Source organism: Balaenoptera ricei, chromosome 1, assembly GCF_028023285.1.
Source record: "Balaenoptera ricei isolate mBalRic1 chromosome 1, mBalRic1.hap2, whole genome shotgun sequence".
NCBI classification, from domain to species: domain Eukaryota; kingdom Metazoa; phylum Chordata; class Mammalia; order Artiodactyla; family Balaenopteridae; genus Balaenoptera; species Balaenoptera ricei.
In genome coordinates, this window is record NC_082639.1 from 58,660,768 (window position 1) to 58,666,767 (window position 6,000).

A 6,000-nucleotide genomic window follows, 5' to 3' on the forward strand; every position below is an offset into this window, starting at 1 on the left:
AGACTGAAAACGGTTAAATAACTAATATTCCCAACCACATCTGTCCAACACCAAAACCATACCTCAAACCACTGTTAAGCTGCTTCTCTTCCAAATCAGACTCCAGAAAAATTTGACTTCCACAACTTGCCTCCCTAAATTAAGCTTAAGCTGACATATAAAACTTAAAAAAAAACACCCAATAAAAATCCAACACAATAAATGACATAATTCCAAATTTGAAATTTTCTTCTCAGAAAGAGGTAAACAAAACTAATCTGATAGTAGCTAGCCATTTCTTCAAGTGTGTCGACTAAGCAGCTTTTTGCTGTCACAACATGACGACCACCCACGTCCTTCAACAAGTGACAACGTAAGCCCGACACCGCAAATCTCATTGTTAGAGAGCAAGGCTTTCAAATGAGACTGGAGCTTGCGACATTGAAAATTTTTATAGTATTAATCTTTCCGGTTTCTTGTGAAACACAGATCCACATTTTTATGTATTTCTACACAAATCTAAATGCTGTCCAGATTCAACACCTTCCTGAATTACCTGGGTTAAAAACAGTAAAAATACAACTGCATTTTTTTTTTTTTAATAAGGCCTAAAGACCCAGCCCTTAGATTGTTCAGCATTTTTTGGACTTAAACCAGGGTTTTATGATGTTAGTTTACCGTTAGAGAAGGCAAAGAAACTGAACGGTTGATCCCAAAGTCCTTTTATCACTGAAGTCTCTATAAAACGTTTGATTACTTTAAAAAATTATGTGTGAATCACATGTTTGTTTATTGAAAAAAGGTCTTGCTGACACATATACTTTGGTTTTTTTTTTTTTTAAGAATCAAAACAGCTCCTTACTTGAATGTGGCTGTTTTGGCAACAGTTAAACGCAACCCCGTCACTCTAGCGCTGCCGGCCTTCCTGGTTCTCCTAGGTGAGGGCCGCCATCCTGCGATAATTTACACGCAGGGCTGAGAAGCACCAGCAATGGTGCAGTGTGGTGACTCGCACTTTCAAAACAAAGCCAAACTCGGCTTTTAAAGTAGAGAACACACAGACACAGTCCCTACCTCTGACAAGGTCCAAAAGATTCCTTATAGACAGTCTATTCAGACGAAGCTACAACAGCCCCAGGAAATATAAAGTGTCCACAAAGACAGTAGGGGGGCGGGGGAGGAAACAACTGATGGGAAGGAAGCTAATCATGTGAAGTCTGCCCAACTCCACAAAGTCTAATACATTGCGGTTTGTTTCCACTCAGAGCAGCCATTAAACGTGCCCTGACACGTGGGCGCGGGGGACCTCCCTTCTCGCCGGTTTTTGGCCATTTCCTTCTCTGTGCACTTGTTTGTATACAACCTTGCCCGGACAGTGGTGACCACAAGATGACAGGCCTCAGCAGTTCCTTCACTCAGATTTCTAGTTGCCCAAAGTTTCACTCCACGGCGGGGTTTTAACGAGAATCACGGGGTCCTTTTCCAAAGTTATGAATGGTTTAAGTCAAGTTTACAAGACACAAACAGAAGGCGAGGGACAAGTGAGTGTCGGGCGACTTCAGTGACAGCGTTTTAAAATTAGCTTTAACTGATATGCCCTAGTTAAAATTAAAAAAAAAAAAAAAAAAAAAGTCACTCTGATCCACGCAGTAAGTGTCGGGGCAATACTTTTTAAAAAATCACGCAAGACTCACGTCTGAGTCTTGACCTCCTCATACCATCTGCAAATACAGTCTCCGGGCCACTCACTGCTCGGGGGTCCCTCGCGGGATGTGTGATCTGAGTCCTCGCTGTGACCCGCTATTTCCCCGCCAGACCCCCAGCGCCGAGCGGGTTCCAGGTCTGCGCACACGCCGCCTAGTCCCCAGAAAGAACGGAAGAAAGTAGGGAAGAGGGGCGTGGCGCCCCGGTCTCCCCCAGTTGTCCGGCCTCCTCCCGAACCTGGCACCACCGCAAGCACGAGCGGGGAACGCCGGAGCCTCCCAGCCCCATCCTGGTGCTGGGCGCACGGCCGCGGGCAGACCAGGAAGCAAGCGAGCGAGCTGGGAGACCTCTCCTCCCACTCCCGCCCTCGTCCCGGGGGCCGCGTCCCCAGCCCTGGCCCCGCAGGGCCCCTGGCTTCCTGCACCCTCCGACCGCCGCCCGTCGAGGGCGAGAGCGCCGTCTGTCTCCGGGTCTCGGCGTCCCTTGCCCTCCTTCCCCCATCCCGGTCTCCGGCGCCTAGTGCCCCGACCAGTCCCCGCCCTCCGGGACACTCTTTCCTCCTTCCTTCCTTCCTCCGTTCCCTCCCTCCATCTCGCTTCCCAGCACCGGGAAGTCGGAGGCGGCTCCCGAACTGGCCAGCCGACGCCCCGCGATGCGCCCCTGTCCCCTCCGGGACCGGACTCGCCACCTGCGCCCGCCGCTCGGTGCTCACTCGCTTGCCGGTGCGCTGCCCCTGCCGTCACCGCCGCTGCCGGGGACTCTGTCTCTAAGGGCTCCTGGAGACGACTCCGACCTCTCCTCCTCCTCCTCCTGCTCCTCCGGGCGGGCGCCGGCTCCGCCTCGCTCGGGTAGGCGGGGCGGACAGCCCGACGGGCGGGGCGGCGGCAGCCCCGGACTTCTTCCTCCCGGCCCGGCCCTCCTCCCTCCTGCCCAGACGCCCTGGCTGTTCCCTGGTTCGGCCGCCGAACCCGTGTCAGGTCTGGGCCGGCAGAGGGGAGAAGTCGGGAGCGTTGAAGTCCTGCAAACGTCTGGCCGCCTTGGCCACCCCCAGTTTCCCTTCCCCGACTTCCCCGAAGCCTTGAAAGTTCAAGGATTCTCGGGCCACCCCACTTCACAGCCCTCAACCGGGCCGCTCTGACTCCTGAGAAGTTTCCTTCGCGTGCGAACGCTCGAACGCTCGGCAACTCTTAAGCCAGCCGTCCCTTAGGCCGCCAATATGCACGCCGCCAACCCCCTACACAAAAGTTAGGCTCTGCTCCAGGAATTTCTTAAGAAAACAGTCACAGTAAAATTCAAAGGGCCCTGGGGCCACAGAGAGATTTTGCTTTCCAGAAAATGGAGCTATAACTGCGGATTGTTGAATTTTTAGTACATCCACTCATCAGGCGCTTCCCCTCCATCTCTCGCCGTGAGATTTGTGTTTCCGAACGCCCAGTACCTGGTAGAGTTCTGCTTAATGAATGGATTAAGGGTGGGGTAGTTTGAAAAGCCACTTCTGTTTCCACAGACTTCTGACTATTCGTATATACAGCCATTCAACGAACGCTCATTGAGCACCTGCTGTGTGCCAAGCATTGCAATAATGGTGATTGGAGAGACACAAAGATGAATCAGACGGGGGACTCACCCTCAAAAAGTCCAGAAAGAGTCCAGAAAGAGTCAAAAAGTTGGATGTGCAGAAATCTCACCACTCAGCGGACTTCTTGCAGGTTCCTAGGTATCTGCGTTCTTGTTTGACAGGGTGGAGATAAAAGAGAAGAGAAGGCCAAAGTAGCTCACTTAAAACCAGTGTGGGCAGAGTCCAGACTTGAAATGGAGTCTTAAAGCGTTGGTGAAGGATGTCTGTGAGTTGAGTTTCACCAACTGAGGAGAAGTGAGGCCTAGGGAAGCCAGGAGCCAAGGATTGCAGTGAGGACATTATCTTCACTCTTTCTTCCCTCCTGACCCCTGCTCAAGTATCATTCTCGGTGAAATCTTTTGACCAGGCTGCAGAAGGGGTACTGCGGGTATAGGAAGTCTGTGGTTGGATGCTTTGCTCCAGGACTGTGATTCTTGCAACCTGTGGCTGGCGGTAGCTGTTGGTGTGCAAGCCACAGGCTGCCAGGGGAGCTCTTTATTCCCTGCTTGGTACAGTGGCAGGAAAGGCTTGACTGATTCACCGACACTGACAGTTGCAGGAATACTCTAAACAGAGCAGCCTGATGCCATCTGGGACTGAGACCATCATACACTGGAGTTTGTATCTTTTGGCCACAGACTACAGAATCGACTCCTAAAGCCCTACCACTGATTTCCACTTCTGGAGCCCTTTATCGTCTAGTAAATGCTTTCATGTGTGTAATTCTCATCTGGAAACTGAGGCACCAAGAATTGAAGGGCTTCATTGAAGGTTTTCTAATTTAGTGCTATTCAAAGTGTGGTCCACGGAACAATGACCATCTGGGAACTGTTACCCGTCTGTAATGGGATAAGCACAGAAATTGAAGGTGAGCATGTAAAAACTTTTATAGCAATTTGAGTAATTTTCTGCCTGTTGAACTTAATAACTAAAAATATGGCCTTGTATTCTGTATGTTTCTTTCATTTTTCTCGTTATCCATTTTGTATTTATCATGTTGGATAAAAGCATCAGCCTGCAACAGATTGAAAATAAAATCCCACAGATAGTTTGAGATGCACTGATCTAGTTAGGAGCAAGACAAGAATAATAAGAGCTAACACTTTCATGGCAGATGTTGCTTTAAGTGCTTAACATATATTAACTCTATTAATCCTCCTAACAACCCTAGCAGGTAGGCTCAGAGAGGTTAAGCCATGCAGTCCAAAAGTGGCAAAGCCAGAATTCAACCCAAGGGGTCTGGCTCCAGACTGTGTGCTTTTACCCATGACCCTCCATCCAGTCATTCTTTCTGCTCTGCTGTGTCCAAACTTCAGTCATTCACATTTCATCTACATATCACTGTGCCTCCTATATGATTTTTTTAATTTATATTTTTGGACTTACTTTTGTTATTTCTTACACATAGGATGCTTGCTGGTAGTAATCTCACCTGTGAAATCATGACTTTGATGAGCTAGCATCAGTCTCTTACTCTAGATCACATCAAAGTAGATGCTTAACACCAGCAGTTGCTGTCAGTGCTCTGCCATATCCCCTCTGATCCTTCTCCAGTTTCGTGCACACTGGCTCCAGGTGTGCATTCATTCCCATCACCTGATCCTGGCACCTGCATCTCATTGTCAGAACACCACCCTCAGCTGCAGGATTTACTTTGCTGGCTCACAGGGCAGCTGGAAGTACCTGGGAATTGATGTTCCCCCATCCCCGCTTCAACCTTTAACCAGTGACTAAGGACTATGGCCATATAAATACGCCAGTTCCTTTGCTCTCAGTTGGAACAACTTCAGGGTGAATCTCCACTGTCTACAGGGCTCCCTACGAGATTGAGCCAAATTCTCTCCCCACTTCTGTGGGACCTGATGCCACATTCTTGCTTGTCCTTCTTACCCTTCCGGGACCTACTTCCCACTCCCCCACCTAAGAACACATCCTAATCAGGACCAACTATATAATTTGCAGAACCTGATACAAGATTTAAAAATGCTCATAAATCATTAAGAATTTCAAGATGGCAACAGACTATTAAACCAAGTATGGGGACATGTGTGACTACACACGTGTGTGACTTTACAGGCTGCACCACAACGATGTAGGCCTGGATGCTAATAAGTCATTTTCGCTTTTTTTTAAAAATAAATTTATTTATTTATTTTGGGCTGCGTTGGGTCTTTGTTGCTGCGCGTGGGCTTTGCGACGAGCAGGGGCTGCTCTTTGTTGTAGTGTGTGGGCTTCTCACTGCAGTGGCTTCTCCTGTTGCAGAGCACGGGCTCTAGGTGCACAGACCTCAGTAGCTGTGGCTCGCGGGCTCTAGAGCGCAGGCCCAGTAGTTGTGGTGCACGGGCTTAGTTGCTCCGCGGTATGTGGGATATTCCCGGATCAGGGCTCGAACCTGTGTCCCCTGCATTGACAGGCAGATTCTTAACCACTGTGCCACCAGGGAAGCCCTTACTTAAGTTCTTATCTCAGGGTCTGCTTCTGGAGAATCCCAAGCTAAGATAACAACTATTAAAGTAAAAGCCAGCGCATTCAAGTACTACCAAAATCGTCTTGTATAATACACTGGTGGTCAGCATCCCACACCTTGGGAGCCCACCTTGTAGAAGGATGGGTCATGTCAAGTCGTACATAAAGAGCTTTAGCCACAGGAAGAGGTATAGCAGTTGAGAATGGCTTAGGTTAACAAATGATGGGGCAGA

At 49.2% G+C, this 6,000-nt stretch overlaps 1 protein-coding gene across 2 annotated transcripts in view; it reads right to left on the minus strand.

The window, feature by feature from the left end:
• The window catches only part of GNG12 (G protein subunit gamma 12), a 122,715-nt gene extending 120,175 nt beyond the window's left edge, over nucleotides 1-2,540 (minus strand). Inside the window, exon 1 of one of the 2 annotated variants that reach the window (XM_059924343.1) lies at nucleotides 2,396-2,540. The gene's annotated coding sequence lies outside the window, so the exon portion shown is untranslated. Of the gene's footprint in view, nucleotides 1-2,371 lie in introns of both variants that reach the window. The other variant, XM_059924344.1, reaches the window with a different exon arrangement.
• Nucleotides 2,541-6,000: the final 3,460 nt, after the last annotated feature.